Source organism: Ambystoma mexicanum, chromosome 7q, assembly GCF_040938575.1.
Source record: "Ambystoma mexicanum isolate Mex_15411 chromosome 7q, UKY_AmexF1_1, whole genome shotgun sequence".
Lineage (NCBI taxonomy): Eukaryota > Metazoa > Chordata > Amphibia > Caudata > Ambystomatidae > Ambystoma > Ambystoma mexicanum.
Window position 1 is genome coordinate 123,660,334 of NC_090941.1, and position 18,878 is coordinate 123,679,211.

The following is an 18,878-nucleotide window of genomic DNA, read 5'->3' on the forward strand; positions in this document are numbered from 1 at the left end:
AAGGTCATTTAATGACCATGTGTAACCTATCAGTTCAAAATAGGTGGATCACATGGATTCACATTATGCAGGAAGAGGGAAAAAAACCTTAAATCTCTCTCTCATTGCATGGACAACCTAGTGCAATATAGCAATCTCAATGGGGTAAATGCATTTATTTTACAAAAGATCAAAATTAAATGTGATAAGTATAACAGAATGACAAAAAATGAAAATTAAGAATAAGAACAATTTTTACACTGTGTTTACAGGCAATTATTTTTATGGCAACCATCTACTAGTCTCAACAAAGTAGTGCCTTAGATCACAGTCAGACACAGGAATAGCGATGTGACTCTCAATTTTATGTTGAAGATCAATCATTCCTTATTGTCAAATTCAAATCACAGAAAACAGTTCAATGTGAAATCTTCATTTAGACCCCAGGGCTGTAAAGAGCTTAACTTATCAATCCAATAAGCTTCTCTTTGTAGTAAGAGTGACTGATAGTCACCTCCTCTTGTAGGTCGTTTAACAACTTCTAGCACCTGGTATTTTAGTTGGGCAATTGTATGTTTTTGCATGTTGAAGTGGCGAGCTACCGGTGAGTATTGATTATTACATCTTATGTTCGACTTGTGTTCAGACAGTCTTGATTTAACAGGTCTTTTGGTCTGTCCTACATACACTTTGCCACAAGGGCACTTCAACATATATATGACACCTGATGTCAGACACGTAGAATAGTCTCTTAATTTGATTTTTTGACCATTCCTGGGGTGAGTCACTACATTACCTTTGATTGTGTTATTACAGTGTATACATCCTAAACAGGGGAAGGTGCCTAGTTTTTTGGTAGCTAGGAGAAGTTGTTTCTCCTTTGGTACTCTTTCAGCTTTCACCAGCTTGTCTCTTATATTTTTACCCCTTTTAAAACACATCATTGGTGGTGTGGGGAACAATTCCAATAGAGTTTGATCATTATGAAGAATATTCCAATGTTTCTTTATACTTTTTGTGATCTGAAAACTCTGTCTTGAGAATTTTGATATGTATAAAAGTGGGGTGTCTTTAACCTCCGATTTAGGTTTCAGTAAATCTGTACGGGGGATCTCTGAAGCTCTGTCTTTGGCAATTTCCAAAATTTCTGGTGGATAGCCTCTGTTCTGAAATTTACTAACAAGATTTGTGCATTCCTTATCTAGAACTTCTGGGTCCGAAATTATTCTTTTCAGGCGTAATATTTGACTATATGGTAGACTTTGGAGCATCGCCCTCGGGTGGAAGCTGGAATAGTGAAGCAGATTGTTTACATCAGTCGGTTTGTGGTATATAGACGTAGCTATCTTATTGTTAACAATACTTAAGTTAACGTCAAGAAAATGTAAATAAGGGTTACCAATCTCAATAGTAAATTTAATCCTAGGATGCACTAAATTGAGGTATTCAAAAAATTGGTCCAAGTCATCTCGTGTGCCACACCAAATGCAGAAAATGTCATCAATAAACCTCTTCCAGGTTAAAATGTATGCTGCCCATGTGGGATGTTCCAGTATATGCTGACTTTCGAACTGAAACATAAAGGTATTAGCGTACACGGGCGCCATCGATGATCCCATCGAGGTACCCGATGTTTGTAAAAAGTATTCGCCCTGATGTCTAAAATAGCTATTGTAGAGGATTAAGTTTAGTAGCTCCAGAATGAATTGAGGATTACCTTTCACACCTGAATTGTTAAGTAACAACCATTCAACAGAATCTATACCTTCACTATGGGGTATTGAGGTATATAAGCTACATACGTCCAGGCTGAATAGTATGCAGTCTTCACTGATAGCTGAAAAGTCTTTAAGTCCATTAAGGAAGTCTGTTGTATCCTTTAGGTATGTGGATGATGCCTGTATAAGCGGTTGTAGTAATCTGTCAATGTAGACTGCCAGTGGGTCGAAGATACTTTCTGTCCCAGCAACAATCGGTCTGAGGGGTGGATTTTGTTTATCTTTGTGAATCTTAGGGAGCCCATAAAAGACTGGTGTAATCGGATGGGAATTAGTGAGATATTGATGTGTTTTATCATTAATCCATTCGTTTTCTTTGGCTTTTAACAGAGTATTGTTAATTAGTTCTCTGATTTCTGGTAGCGGGTCCCTATCTAGTATGGCATAGGTGTCTGTATCGCTAAGGAGTTCAATGCATCTTTTGACATAAAAGGATGTATCCATGATTACGATTGCTCCCCCTTTGTCAGCCGGTTTAATCGTAATGTCTTCACTTTTCGCCAATTTATCTATTAGATCTAGTTGGCGGTTTTTGATATTAATGGGTGTTTTTCTTCTATAGTCAATTCTGCTTAAATCTTGTAGGACACTCTTCTCAAATAAATTCAAAATTGAATTTTGTACCTGTGGGTCAAATGTACTCTTGGGACGTATTACCAGTAAATCACTTTCTGGTAGTCTAGATTCCTTTTCAGGTTGCGAGTCAAAGAAAATTTTAAGTCTTAATTTTCGCATCAATCTGTGTAGACAGATTTTTTCTTGAAATAATGAAGTATTACACGTAGGAACAAACGATAATCCTTTGTTCAAAATGTTAAGTTGTTCTATTGAAAGAATCTTGCTGGAGATATTCACCACTAGATTATTGACCTTTATTTGTTTCTCTTTTTTGTTTGTGGCTTTCTTCCCTCTCCGGGTCTTTCTCTTATGCCTAAAAAAGCCCCCGTTGATGTATAAGGTTCAGCGTCTTTATTAGTTGGAGATGTGGACACCCCTGGTCTATTGGTGTCTTCTGTTTGTTCACGTTCACTAGTGCGGTCTGTGGAAGGCCTCTGGATGGGTTCACCAACACTGCTGTCGCTACTGTTACCTGAGTTTGCGAAGTTAGAGTCTTGTTGGTTATTACGATTAAAATTTCGCTGTCGGTAATATTCTTGCCAATTGTATACTATATCATTGAGATAGTCAAAGGTGTCTCTTTTAAATTTTCTCAATTTCCTCTGTTCAATTTCAGTCTTATAGTTTGCCAATTTCAGGTTGATATCCTCTAGTATCTCAGAGAGATCTTTTGCCGATTTAAATTTAGATATTTGGTCTTGGAGAGTTTTAATTTCAGAATCAATAGTTACAAGGGATTTTGACAGCTCCTCAATAGTTAGTAGTATAAGGTCCAAAGAACACTTATTCAAGATCTGGTCCCATTTTTGTACAAATATCTTATTTTCACTACAAAGTGTTGGTCTTAGGTAAACCCTCAGACCTCTGGGAATTTTCTTGGCTTTATAATATTCCACTAGTGTGCTAGCATGTAATTTTTGGGAGATCTCACGTCTAATGAGTTTTTCTAGTTTCTGAATAGTTTTTTCGGGGTTGTCTTCACTTTGTAAAGTTTTTTCAGTATCTTTGATGAGACCTAAGATACGGGTTGCTTCTTCTGCACTGAAAGCTAGTGTTGTGGCGTGCTTGTCGGTTAGCTCATTTAACCTTGAGAAGGACATTCTAAAGTTAAGTAGTTAGTTGAGTTAAATGTGGGTGCACCCTATGATTTGTGCCACACTAGATGACTAGTGAACAAAATAGCGAAGGGTTTAGATAGAGGCGCACACCTATAGTAAGTAAGATTAGTAAAGAGATTCGAGGATTATGTTGTATAAACTTTTAGGTGCGGGGGGGAAAACTGAGGTCATGGCACAAGACCCCGACAATAAACAGTAAACAGAAAGAGGATTCAACTTGGGAACCCTCCCGTCCCCTGCACACTTTCAAATGTTTGGATTAATCCAATACAGTTGTTTAAACTGCGTTATATGCATTGTACATACATTTGTTTCTAACACATATGGTCAGACACAGGAGTGTGAGATAAAAAAATATATATCTTTATAGTCAGGCTGTATTATTTTCAGCAAGAATTATAGTTCAGACAAAGATTATTTACAGTGCATAGAAACAGTATCAATAGATAAAGCTCAAATTGAAGAAAAATGGAGTCCAAATTGATTAGCGACGCGTTTCGAGGAAGTTCTCCTCTTCTTCATAAGGCCACACTTGGACTCTTAATGTAAAAGGAAAGCATACATTCAGTAAAGACGATTTTGTAAGCACAATGCATAGACTGTTCATGTCATATTAAATGTATACAGTTAAAAAATAAATGGCATTAATTGTATTTAGAACATTAATCTGTCCCTAAAAAATAGGGAATTGAAACAATGTAACATGTTCTAATATGCATTGTAATTCATGCAACATTATAAGATTAACTAGGTTGCCCCTGCTCGAGAGAGGGGCTGAAGGTCTACTGAAGCATCTTTTCCTGCAAAATTAACTGTATAACGTCCATCATGCTGTAATTTAGTAGAGTACTACCTCTAATGGGATCTATCACGTGGATGGTGAAACATAAGCTAAAGAAAATTAAATATGTAGGTAAAACAACACACAGATAATTCTTAGGTTATATCAATCTAATATGGAAGAAATACAAAAATCGTTACCTCTGTGAGTAGAAAATGCCGGAAACAGAGAACCGGACGGAGCGGTGAAAATAGATAGACAGTCTTCGTACATCAGTTAGTTCCTTAAAACATGGCTAATTCCCAAAAAGATACCAGAAATCTAAAGAAAACAAAGCCTGATCAATGCCAAGCTCAATGTTCAAACGTAACAGTCATAGGTGTGAGATAAAAAAAATTGAGTAACATACCTAACCAAAATATGGAGGGCGGAAAATAATCAATACAGCGGCCCACATAAGGATGTAGAACTAAAGTTTCCCGCCGTCACTACAGAGGTGCCTCAGTATGTGGGAATTCTGTCATACGAATAGCCAAACTGAACAGGAATGAAGTCCTGATTAGTATAATATACCTAGCAATCTAATATGAAGTAATGGAAACATAATATGATGTTTAATCAAGGCAAAAAATGTAAAGAATTACCGTGGTAAGAATGTGCAAATGGCACAATTCTCAAAGCTGATGTGCAACTGATGTCAAGATTGTGTGGCCGGTCAACAGCTGAAGAATCCGGCAGTAATAGGTCAGTTAGAGTATCAACTAAAGAAAGTGTAAGGAAAACAGAAAAAAAAGAATCATGAGACTAAGGAACTATTTCCCTGGTCCCTAGATAGATAAATGCACATGCATTCACGCTTACCTGGAGCATAGGGGGGCAATCCTGAACAGAGTCTGTTCAGCCGAGTGGCTTGTTGTTCACAAACCATGGAGACTACATGTGACCATGGAGATAAATAGAGGACTGAAGTAATAGGTAAAGAAAAAGGACTAAGAAGTAAATGGGCCTCAAGGTCGGCCATCTTGGAACGAGGTTATATTGTAATGAAGGTGTAGATCTCTAGGCATTCAATGACAAGAAGTAACTTAAATCGGGAAGCGTAAAGGTGCGTAACTAAATAAATTAAAAGGAAAAAATTCATACAGTACAGAAACCTATTGTGCGATGTAAATCGGACATTACAAATACTAGTCCGCACATCGTAGAACGGGGAGAGGAAAGTTGAGAAAAATAGTGTACCATGTGAAATAGAGTCGAAAATAGCAATGACAAAGGGTCTTGAATCGAACGAAACGCTCGGATCTTAAAAGGGAAAAAAATAGCACGGAAAAAATGAATATAATGTTCAGATTATCTGGCTAAGGTCATTTAATGACCATGTGTAACCTATCAGTTCAAAATAGGTGGATCACATGGATTCACATTATGCAGGAAGAGGGAAAAAAACCTTAAATCTCTCTCTCATTGCATGGACAACCTAGTGCAATATAGCAATCTCAATGGGGTAAATGCATTTATTTTACAAAAGATCAAAATTAAATGTGATAAGTATAACAGAATGACAAAAAATGAAAATTAAGAATAAGAACAATTTTTACACTGTGTTTACAGGCAATTATTTTTATGGCAACCATCTACTAGTCTCAACAAAGTAGTGCCTTAGATCACAGTCAGACACAGGAATAGCGATGTGACTCTCAATTTTATGTTGAAGATCAATCATTCCTTATTGTCAAATTCAAATCACAGAAAACAGTTCAATGTGAAATCTTCATTTAGACCCCAGGGCTGTAAAGAGCTTAACTTATCAATCCAATAAGCTTCTCTTTGTAGTAAGAGTGACTGATAGTCACCTCCTCTTGTAGGTCGTTTAACAACTTCTAGCACCTGGTATTTTAGTTGGGCAATTGTATGTTTTTGCATGTTGAAGTGGCGAGCTACCGGTGAGTATTGATTATTACATCTTATGTTCGACTTGTGTTCAGACAGTCTTGATTTAACAGGTCTTTTGGTCTGTCCTACATACACTTTGCCACAAGGGCACTTCAACATATATATGACACCTGATGTCAGACACGTAGAATAGTCTCTTAATTTGATTTTTTGACCATTCCTGGGGTGAGTCACTACATTACCTTTGATTGTGTTATTACAGTGTATACATCCTAAACAGGGGAAGGTGCCTAGTTTTTTGGTAGCTAGGAGAAGTTGTTTCTCCTTTGGTACTCTTTCAGCTTTCACCAGCTTGTCTCTTATATTTTTACCCCTTTTAAAACACATCATTGGTGGTGTGGGGAACAATTCCAATAGAGTTTGATCATTATGAAGAATATTCCAATGTTTCTTTATACTTTTTGTGATCTGAAAACTCTGTCTTGAGAATTTTGATATGTATAAAAGTGGGGTGTCTTTAACCTCCGATTTAGGTTTCAGTAAATCTGTACGGGGGATCTCTGAAGCTCTGTCTTTGGCAATTTCCAAAATTTCTGGTGGATAGCCTCTGTTCTGAAATTTACTAACAAGATTTGTGCATTCCTTATCTAGAACTTCTGGGTCCGAAATTATTCTTTTCAGGCGTAATATTTGACTATATGGTAGACTTTGGAGCATCGCCCTCGGGTGGAAGCTGGAATAGTGAAGCAGATTGTTTACATCAGTCGGTTTGTGGTATATAGACGTAGCTATCTTATTGTTAACAATACTTAAGTTAACGTCAAGAAAATGTAAATAAGGGTTACCAATCTCAATAGTAAATTTAATCCTAGGATGCACTAAATTGAGGTATTCAAAAAATTGGTCCAAGTCATCTCGTGTGCCACACCAAATGCAGAAAATGTCATCAATAAACCTCTTCCAGGTTAAAATGTATGCTGCCCATGTGGGATGTTCCAGTATATGCTGACTTTCGAACTGAAACATAAAGGTATTAGCGTACACGGGCGCCATCGATGATCCCATCGAGGTACCCGATGTTTGTAAAAAGTATTCGCCCTGATGTCTAAAATAGCTATTGTAGAGGATTAAGTTTACATACCTCAATACCCCATAGTGAAGGTATAGATTCTGTTGAATGGTTGTTACTTAACAATTCAGGTGTGAAAGGTAATCCTCAATTCATTCTGGAGCTACTAAACTTAATCCTGGAAGAGGTTTATTGATGACATTTTCTGCATTTGGTGTGGCACACGAGATGACTTGGACCAATTTTTTGAATACCTCAATTTAGTGCATCCTAGGATTAAATTTACTATTGAGATTGGTAACCCTTATTTACATTTTCTTGACGTTAACTTAAGTATTGTTAACAATAAGATAGCTACGTCTATATACCACAAACCGACTGATGTAAACAATCTGCTTCACTATTCCAGCTTCCACCCGAGGGCGATGCTCCAAAGTCTACCATATAGTCAAATATTACGCCTGAAAAGAATAATTTCGGACCCAGAAGTTCTAGATAAGGAATGCACAAATCTTGTTAGTAAATTTCAGAACAGAGGCTATCCACCAGAAATTTTGGAAATTGCCAAAGACAGAGCTTCAGAGATCCCCCGTACAGATTTACTGAAACCTAAATCGGAGGTTAAAGACACCCCACTTTTATACATATCAAAATTCTCAAGACAGAGTTTTCAGATCACAAAAAGTATAAAGAAACATTGGAATATTCTTCATAATGATCAAACTCTATTGGAATTGTTCCCCACACCACCAATGATGTGTTTTAAAAGGGGTAAAAATATAAGAGACAAGCTGGTGAAAGCTGAAAGAGTACCAAAGGAGAAACAACTTCTCCTAGCTACCAAAAAACTAGGCACCTTCCCCTGTTTAGGATGTATACACTGTAATAACACAATCAAAGGTAATGTAGTGACTCACCCCAGGAATGGTCAAAAAATCAAATTAAGAGACTATTCTACGTGTCTGACATCAGGTGTCATATATATGTTGAAGTGCCCTTGTGGCAAAGTGTATGTAGGACAGACCAAAAGACCTGTTAAATCAAGACTGTCTGAACACAAGTCGAACATAAGATGTAATAATCAATACTCACCGGTAGCTCGCCACTTCAACATGCAAAAACATACAATTGCCCAACTAAAATACCAGGTGCTAGAAGTTGTTAAACGACCTACAAGAGGAGGTGACTATCAGTCACTCTTACTACAAAGAGAAGCTTATTGGATTGATAAGTTAAGCTCTTTACAGCCCTGGGGTCTAAATGAAGATTTCACATTGAACTGTTTTCTGTGATTTGAATTTGACAATAAGGAATGATTGATCTTCAACATAAAATTGAGAGTCACATCGCTATTCCTGTGTCTGACTGTGATCTAAGGCACTACTTTGTTGAGACTAGTAGATGGTTGCCATAAAAATAATTGCCTGTAAACACAGTGTAAAAATTGTTCTTATTCTTAATTTTCATTTTTTGTCATTCTGTTATACTTATCACATTTAATTTTGATCTTTTGTAAAATAAATGCATTTACCCCATTGAGATTGCTATATTGCACTAGGTTGTCCATGCAATGAGAGAGAGATTTAAGGTTTTTTTCCCTCTTCCTGCATAATGTGAATCCATGTGATCCACCTATTTTGAACTGATAGGTTACACATGGTCATTAAATGACCTTAGCCAGATAATCTGAACATTATATTCATTTTTTCCGTGCTATTTTTTTCCCTTTTAAGATCCGAGCGTTTCGTTCGATTCAAGACCCTTTGTCATTGCTATTTTCGACTCTATTTCACATGGTACACTATTTTTCTCAACTTTCCTCTCCCCGTTCTACGATGTGCGGACTAGTATTTGTAATGTCCGATTTACATCGCACAATAGGTTTCTGTACTGTATGAATTTTTTCCTTTTAATTTATTTAGTTACGCACCTTTACGCTTCCCGATTTAAGTTACTTCTTGTCATTGAATGCCTAGAGATCTACACCTTCATTACAATATAACCTCGTTCCAAGATGGCCGACCTTGAGGCCCATTTACTTCTTAGTCCTTTTTCTTTACCTATTACTTCAGTCCTCTATTTATCTCCATGGTCACATGTAGTCTCCATGGTTTGTGAACAACAAGCCACTCGGCTGAACAGACTCTGTTCAGGATTGCCCCCCTATGCTCCAGGTAAGCGTGAATGCATGTGCATTTATCTATCTAGGGACCAGGGAAATAGTTCCTTAGTCTCATGATTCTTTTTTTTCTGTTTTCCTTACACTTTCTTTAGTTGATACTCTAACTGACCTATTACTGCCGGATTCTTCAGCTGTTGACCGGCCACACAATCTTGACATCAGTTGCACATCAGCTTTGAGAATTGTGCCATTTGCACATTCTTACCACGGTAATTCTTTACATTTTTTGCCTTGATTAAACATCATATTATGTTTCCATTACTTCATATTAGATTGCTAGGTATATTATACTAATCAGGACTTCATTCCTGTTCAGTTTGGCTATTCGTATGACAGAATTCCCACATACTGAGGCACCTCTGTAGTGACGGCGGGAAACTTTAGTTCTACATCCTTATGTGGGCCGCTGTATTGATTATTTTCCGCCCTCCATATTTTGGTTAGGTATGTTACTCAATTTTTTTTATCTCACACCTATGACTGTTACGTTTGAACATTGAGCTTGGCATTGATCAGGCTTTGTTTTCTTTAGATTTCTGGTATCTTTTTGGGAATTAGCCATGTTTTAAGGAACTAACTGATGTACGAAGACTGTCTATCTATTTTCACCGCTCCGTCCGGTTCTCTGTTTCCGGCATTTTCTACTCACAGAGGTAACGATTTTTGTATTTCTTCCATATTAGATTGATATAACCTAAGAATTATCTGTGTGTTGTTTTACCTACATATTTAATTTTCTTTAGCTTATGTTTCACCATCCACGTGATAGATCCCATTAGAGGTAGTACTCTACTAAATTACAGCATGATGGACGTTATACAGTTAATTTTGCAGGAAAAGATGCTTCAGTAGACCTTCAGCCCCTCTCTCGAGCAGGGGCAACCTAGTTAATCTTATAATGTTGCATGAATTACAATGCATATTAGAACATGTTACATTGTTTCAATTCCCTATTTTTTAGGGACAGATTAATGTTCTAAATACAATTAATGCCATTTATTTTTTAACTGTATACATTTAATATGACATGAACAGTCTATGCATTGTGCTTACAAAATCTTCTTTACTGAATTTATGCTTTCCTTTTACATTAAGAGTCCAAGTGTGGCCTTATGAAGAAGAGGAGAACTTCCTCGAAACGCGTCGCTAATCAATTTGGACTCCATTTTTCTTCAATTTGAGCTTTATCTATTGATACTGTTTCTATGCACTGTAAATAATCTTTGTCTGAACTATAATTCTTGCTGAAAATAATACAGCCTGACTATAAAGATATATATTTTTTTATCTCACACTCCTGTGTCTGACCATATGTGTTAGAAACAAATGTATGTACAATGCATATAACGCAGTTTAAACAACTGTATTGGATTAATCCAAACATTTGAAAGTGTGCAGGGGACGGGAGGGTTCCCAAGTTGAATCCTCTTTCTGTTTACTGTTTATTGTCGGGGTCTTGTGCCATGACCTCAGTTTTCCCCCCCGCACCTAAAAGTTTATACAACATAATCCTCGAATCTCTTTACTAATCTTACTTACTATAGGTGTGCGCCTCTATCTAAACCCTTCACTCATTCCAGTTATCCAGTGTGCCAACACCTGTCCCGACTGCATATCCCTGACCCTCCTTCCCCACCAGGGTCTCAGAGGCCTGTGTGAATTTGACCTTGCAGGCACCCGGGACACGGTGGGGGTGGATGTTTCGTGACACTCCCGCGCCTGTTCACGGGACCTGTGACAGTACACATCCGTTCATCGTGCATCATTCTATGTTATGTACCACACATGGTTCACATCCTGTTGTGACATTGTTTTACTGTGCTACCTTGGTTGTTACATCATTGTGGTAGTACTTGGCCTTTGTGAGGTACTGCTACGTCAAGTCATCTACTGGAGGGTGTTCTGGTTCGTTTTTCTGGCTTGGATTTTGTGATTTTGCAAATGAGTGTGGACTCTGAGGGTGCAGGCACCTTTTTACACACAAGGTGGGAGATGGTGACGAAGGGGAAAGGTGATCCTGTGGCCAGGTGGAATTGAGGGTTGAAGGCTCCATGACCCAGGTGCAGTTGTTCAGTGGGTCATGGTCATTTGTGAGGGGGGGGGGTTGTTGTTGATAGTTGCCTTGCCCTGCAGTGTGATGGGAACCCTGACATTGTAATGGTGGTATCCTATGTACATGTTGTGTTCTGCTGATCAATGCCTGTTCATGTGTTGTGTTTACCTTTCAGGTGCGAGGGGATAGTTGTGGTTTGACATGCTGGAGTGTACACATGGTGAATGTTCACATGTGATATGTAGAGGACACTGATGGTCACTTGATTGCACATGCATATGTTGAGTGCATGTCCTTACTGACCCACACACTTGCACTCTGATGCACTACATGTACAACCACCCTTGCATATCCATGTGTACACTGTTTGCCTGCTGGTGCCCACTGTGTCCCTGCAGCACATGTTCTGTGACCAATTATGGATCCTGTACATGCCTAATTTTCTTTTTGATGTGGTCTGCCGCTTAGATGTGATGCTCAGGGTGTGCATCACACACAATGGCTGTTCACTGTGCTGTGCGCTGAGCAGTGTGTTGCAGGAGTTGGACACAGCACACAGAAGCTGCAGTGTTGATTTTGCAATGCACAATGTGCATGTAGACAGGCATTCATTGTTATGTTACATCTACAACTCTTGTAATGCATTTGGAAATGACTTATTTTGGGTGGGAGGTTGTTGGTCAGTCATTTCATCTGATTCCATGTCAGGCATCGTTGTCTGATGCCACTGTACATTTTGGACATGGCAATGTGTACCTTATTGTTACTGTGTTGGTGTATGGGTATTGCTTGCCATGTCATGTTGTGGTTTGCGAGGGTTTGAGTGATATAACAGTGATGGTCATGGCCTGTTTTGCAGGTGTCTGTGATTCACACCTTGCATGTCAGGGTCATCCGCTTCTCAAAGCAACTAGCTGGGCGTAGATCTCTCTCCGCGGCAGGGGCCTCCCTCTGGAACAGCCTTCCTGCCTCACTGGAACTTGAGGAGAACCATCTCCGGTTCGGGAAGCACCTCAAGACCTTCCTCTTTGCTTCTGCTTTCTCTCTGCCTCTCCCTTGCAAATTTCTTCACTGTAACTGCACTAGATCTGCAACTGGGCCACTCTATCGACCTTGGTCCCTGGCCCAGCCACTCTCCACTTTCACTGCCTCCCTGGCAACCCCTGCACTGCGGGACTGTCTCTCTATCCCTACAGCCCCCCCTTCCCAGCACTTGTCTGCACTTACCTTTGCAGTTGCCACCAGCTGGCCTATGTATTTGTTTTTTAGTCTACTTACCCTGTACTGCACTCCCCCCTCCCCTTCCCCTTGCACTTTTCCCTTCCCCCTACCCCTGAACTTGCACAATCTAAATGACACCTGGCCTAGTAGTATCGTTGTCTGTCTTCCCTTGTTCCCCCCTCCCTGCCTCATCGCACCTTGAAATACTTGTGTATAGGCCATATCATGTCATGTCATATGTGTGCCTTTTGGTCACACAGGATAGCTTGTGTTTAAGTAGCTAGGGATGCAGACAATGTGGCACTTCCATGGCAACTATCTCAGGGTGGTAGGGTTGTGACAGTTGACTGTCTCTTTGTCATCATCGATTATCACCTGGTATGTGCCAGGCCTGTGTGCACTCCGCAGGGGTGGGAGTTTAGGTGAAAAATGTGGCCACAAGCTGGGTCCGGGCTTCCCCGCCACGTGCCCTGTCCCCTGCCATGGGCAGCGCCTGTGCCTGTGGTTGAGGATGTGGGGGCACCACCATGTCCACCGGTACGCCCTGCCGTGTTGCAACATTGTGCAGGACACATGCTGCCACAATGATCCTGCACACTACTGGGGGTTCATAGAGTAGCTGCCCGCCAGAGCGGTCAAGGGAGCGGAAACGTGACTTGAGCGATCCGAATGTACGCTCCACTATGGCCCTGGTTGCAACATGGGCAGCGTTGTATCTTACCTGGGGTGGTGTGGTGGGGTTCCGGATTGACGTCATCATGTGGTTGCTCAGAGGGTAGGCACTGTCCCCTGGGGAGGTGTAAATGGTTGTGATTATTGGGGTTTGTGTATTTGTGTGTGTGTGTGACATGCATGCATGTGCAAGGGCATTTGTACTCACCTAGGAGCCAGGTGTCGCCATGCTGCCCAGCTTCCAGGGCCCGACTCGGGGTGGACATTCTGTATATGAAACTGTCATGGGTGGAGCCAGGGTAGTTTGCATAGACAGAGGTGATGATTCCCTTTGCATCGCATACCACCTGTACATTGATGGAATGCCAGTGCTTGCGGTTTCGGTAGATGTGCTCAGTGGCCCTAGGTGGACGTAGGGCCACATGGGTGCAATCTATGGCACCGAGCACTTTGGGGAAGTGTGCCACCCTGAAAAAATCCAGGACAACGGCCTGCCTTTCTGCGGGTGTTTTGGGCATGTATATGTGCCTGCGGACTGAGGGGCGCGCTGTCATGATTGCCAGTACCTGGTGTAGGCAGCGTGACTGCGTGGCCTGTGAGACCCCCCCACTATGGCAGTAGTCCGCTGAAATGACCCAGTGGCCAAAAAATGCAGGACATTGAGCACCTTCTCCAAGGGGCTCAATGCTTGGGAGCAAAGGGTGGGGGATGTAAGGTCATCTTCCCACTCCCTGACCTTGTCTAGGATGATATGGGGTGGAAACCTATACCTGCCGTAAACCTGGTCGTCAGGCATCCCAAAAAGGCTTGTCCGTGGTGCGAAAATGCGTGCCCTGGCTATTCTCCTCTCCTGCGGTGTCCCACGATCAGTGCTGCGACAAATGGGGCATTCATTGTAGCTGTATATACGTGTTTGTTGTTTGCGCGCACTTTTATACTGTGCGCGGGGACGCTTCCACCTGCCTTCGTGTGGCGGATGCGTTGACGCCTGTGTGCGTCTTTTGCCGAGCCGGGGTTTCCCCGTATTCGAATCCATGAATACGGGTTGTTGGCGTGCATGTGGGTGTTCCGTGTAGTTCCCTGTAGTACTTCCCCAGTTACGCCTTCTTTTTCACGCATTATTCCCCATTCCGCATGTTACGCCCACTGTTCCGCCCACTTTGGTTGTGTGCGCCGCGCTATGTGTGCTTTTGCTGTGCGCGTAGCGCACACCGTGTGTGCCTGCGTGCGCCATGGCAGGATTGGGCGCACGGACAGCGGGAAACACGCGCAGCATCTTCCTTGAATTGCACGCGTGCGTGTGTGCTGCGTTTCTCACGCTTGCACTACCTTGCGCCTGCTTGCTCTGGGATTTTCGGCGCACGTTTGCTCCATGAATCGACCCCTTGATGTCTTCTGTTATATACAGCGTAAAAGCCATATCCCCTAAACAAACATACAACATTAAAAGAGAGGAAGCATCCAAGCACATCAATGATTATAATGCAATAATTGTGCTCTTGTGGAATGCAAACATAGGCATACAGTACATTGCAGACAATTCCACTACAGTTGCAAGGCATGTCACAGCCTATCTCACCAAAGCTGAGAAAACCGAACTAAAAGACCTCTGGGATCACATAACATCTGACAAAACACTATCACAAAAATTGTACAGCTTTGGTATAAAAATGCTTCCCACAGTGAATGCGGGTGCTATGAAGCTGCACACCGTTTAACAGGTACAGCCTTATATGGCAAATCTGAACGCATTGGGCCTCATTACAAGGTGCCTGTGCGACAAGCTGGTTGCCACCAACCCTGTAACATCGAATCCGGCGCCTGACTTCCCAGTGCCACCAGAACATTACAATTCCCGGCGGCACAGGAAGTCAGGTGCTGAATTTTGTAAATCCCCATTCCCATAGAGACCATAGGATTCTATAGGAGCGGGGAGACAGATGCACCGGCACCGTTGCTAACAGTGCCGTTGCTTCCGTGATGACTCTGCCTACCGGGGCTGGCGAGCCCGGCAGGGTCAGACCTGCCAGGGGCAGTGGCCCTGGCAGGCAAATTCGTAGTGTGGTGGTCTAGAAACAAGGGTGACAGTAAGTTTACCGGCACCCTTGTTTCTGGACAACCACACTTGTAATGATGCCCATTGTCTGGCTGAACCTTGGTCCAGCTTCATCCCGAAAAACAGTACTAAAATCATACCAAGAGATAGAAACCATAGCCAAAAATGATCCCAAAAGCCAGGATATTTTAAAAAGCAATTCATTTGACACATACTACACACACAGAAGTACTGCTCTGCTTTGGAAAACATGTGTCTTTATGACATGCCCAAAACTACACCTACAAAAACAATGTAACACCAAATGAGAGAACTGGGAAATATTCAGTCTCAACTTCTGAAGGAAGCCTAGGTAAACGCACCAAACCCAGTCTAATTAATCATATAAAGTTATCGTTCAAATATCCACAACATAGTGAACTGTATTACATGGCACAACTCCGACTTTTTGGAGAAAAGAAGAAGAATTGTTAGGTGACTGTGACTCATTTGAAGCTGCATTCAAAGCAAATGAAACAGTATACCAAATGACAATTTCAAACAATACAAAGACATGTTGGACAATGAACACCAACAAGAAGAACAAATTGAAGCTCAGCTAGAAAAAGACACTCCTGAGGGCAGTCAACCTTCCATTACAGGAAGCCAAGAACCATTTGGAGAACCATTCATTTTAAATGAAGAAGAAACAGTGATAACTGCGGTAGAAAATAACATGGCTTTCATTTCAAATTTGCCAGTCCAGAAATAAGGGTGCCGGTAAACTCACCAGCACCCTTGTTTCCGGAATCGGAAACTACGAGTCTGCCTGCCGGAACCGCTATGCCTGACAGGTCTGACCCTGCCGAGCACAGCGGCCATGGAAGGCACTCTTCACAGGAGCACCTGCACCATTGGACTCCATGGCAATGGGGACTTAAAATTTACCAGCGCCTGACTTTCCGGGCTGGCAGAGTTGCAATCTCTCGGGAATTCAGGCACCAGTAGCACTGGCAGGATTTATCGCCTGACTCAGAATGAGGACCCATGTATCAATATAAACAATCATTGCTCGAATCACTGTTAAATGATGAACGATTCATCATTTATCTTGAAGTCACTCAAGAAACTGAACATAGTTTTAAACATGAAACTAAAATCTGTAGCTGTAAAAACTACAGATCTCTGCTCCTGTATGTAAGTGGAGAAGCTGGTTCAGGTAAAACATTCTTAATTCAAATAATCAGCAAATGCCTTCAAAACTTAGCAAACAGAAACCTTTCGGCTGTAGTTACAGCCACCATATCTTTAGCTGCCTACAACATAGGCGGTGTAACTTTACACCTACTACTGCTCCTCCGTGTAGAACACCAAAACAAATTAGAATACTACAAATTATCAGCAGAAGCAGCTACTGAAGTACGCTGAATTCTGAAACAAATGAAATTGCTCCTGATAAATGAAGTAAGCATGGTTTGCAACCTCATCTCATAAAAAAGAAGCCCTAAAAACCAACTACGAAGAACTGTTTGGAGGAAAACATGTTATTGTTTTCAGCAACCTCTATAAATAGTCAGGTTGGTGAGGCAGAACTTCTTTAGGGGGCATGGTACATAATCATCTTTCAGTATCAGACATGCAGCAGCCCCAACCTCTTTTTATCTCTCCAACTGCCCCAGCTTCATAATTCAACACTCTATCACTAGGGCTCTACTGCAGAACCCATTATCGAACTCAGTATTGTCAGGCTGCACGGACCTTTCCTATATACAATGTAGAATTGTGTGCCTATGGCTGCACCAATGACTAATAGTTTTAAACAGCTATAAACATGTTTTAGATATATAACAACCTCATATCGTTAACACCAGTAAAAGGTCAACCTATTTTCAAAACATTAGGACACAAACAATGCCAAAATACCCTTGGTAGTATTGGAAATTTAAATCTATGGTAACATTTTCACTACAAAGAACTAACTCAAAACATGCGTCATTCTACAGACCTCACATGTGCTAACATATTGAAAGGCATTAGAACTGGTCTGCTTACTAAAGATCTCAAATCCATCTTTAATAGTAAACTAATCAATGAGCTATATGGACGAAACACATCTGCTTCTGATGTCATGGAACAATTAACTCAACAAAATATAAAATGCATGTCCTTAATGCCAACCCTTGAAAGCTGTAGTCAATTCAACGAGACAATGTTGAAAAAAGAAATGCAATTCATACTGCATATCAGCTCCACAAACAAACTAGACATACACAGGATGACACTTTCCATGTGTCAACAAGCAACATCAGGACTAAATAGCTTAGAAAAATGTATCTCCAACATAGCTGGATTGGAGAAAATATATGACTTTGTGTCTAAACTGCAGAGTAATTCTAAAACGTAACATTGACGTAGAACACGGTTAAGTCAATGGAGCAATTGGTACAGTTGTTGGCTTCCAAAAATATCCACATGACAACAACATTCAGTTTGTCAACATCTACTTTGACAAACTTGCAGAAGTTAAATAAAATTGGCAGACAATATCACATTTCCTTCTTTTCAAAGACATGTATGTACCAGAGAACAATTTTCTCTATCTCTTGCATATACTGTCACTATTCACAAATCACATGGTATAACCCTAGATCAAACATTGATTGGCAATGGCAGCACAGTCTTTAAAGAAGGTATGGGTTACATAGCACTTTCACATCTGTGCACACTCGGTGGTCTCTTCAAAGTTAACTTTGATGCAAACAAAGTCAATGCTGACATTCCTTGCATCCTGGAATACAACAGGCTATGGGTACAATACACCCCCATCTAGATATGTACCCTGCACCTAAAAAAAAAACCTTTAAAAAGACAAGTCAGACAAACAGAATCTATAACAGATCCCCCAACAATACAGCTAAAGAAACAATGACCAACTGCTTCTGCATCAAACAATACAACAACAAAACTGTCTAGTACAATGTCAACTGCACGTCCATCAGAAAACAAAGACACAATGGCCCTCATTACGACCCTGGCGGATTTTTTCCGCCATCGGCGGACTTTTACGCCATGGCGCAAAGTCCCTTTACGCCATGGCGGATGGCGGACTTACCGCCCCATTCCGAGGTCGGCGGGGCGGTAAATCCCCATTGACCCATTTACCCTTCCCCATTCCCATTTCGGCCCCATAGGGCTCAATGGGAGTGGGGAAGGTGTTAATTACGCCACCGTACACTACGGTGGCGTAATTAACACCGAGGTCCCATAGCGCCATGGATTTTTACGCCCGCAAAAAGCGGGCGGAAAAATGACCATGGCGCTATGGGAACTCGTAGTTGGCGGTAAGGGGTCGGCGCAGCTAACGCTGGCGCAAACCCCTTAGCGCCAGGGTCCTAATGAGGGCCAATGTCTCTTCTCCAGAAAAATCTGCAGACCCATCAAACGATCCACAACATAACTCTCTGGTCCATTTACATTCA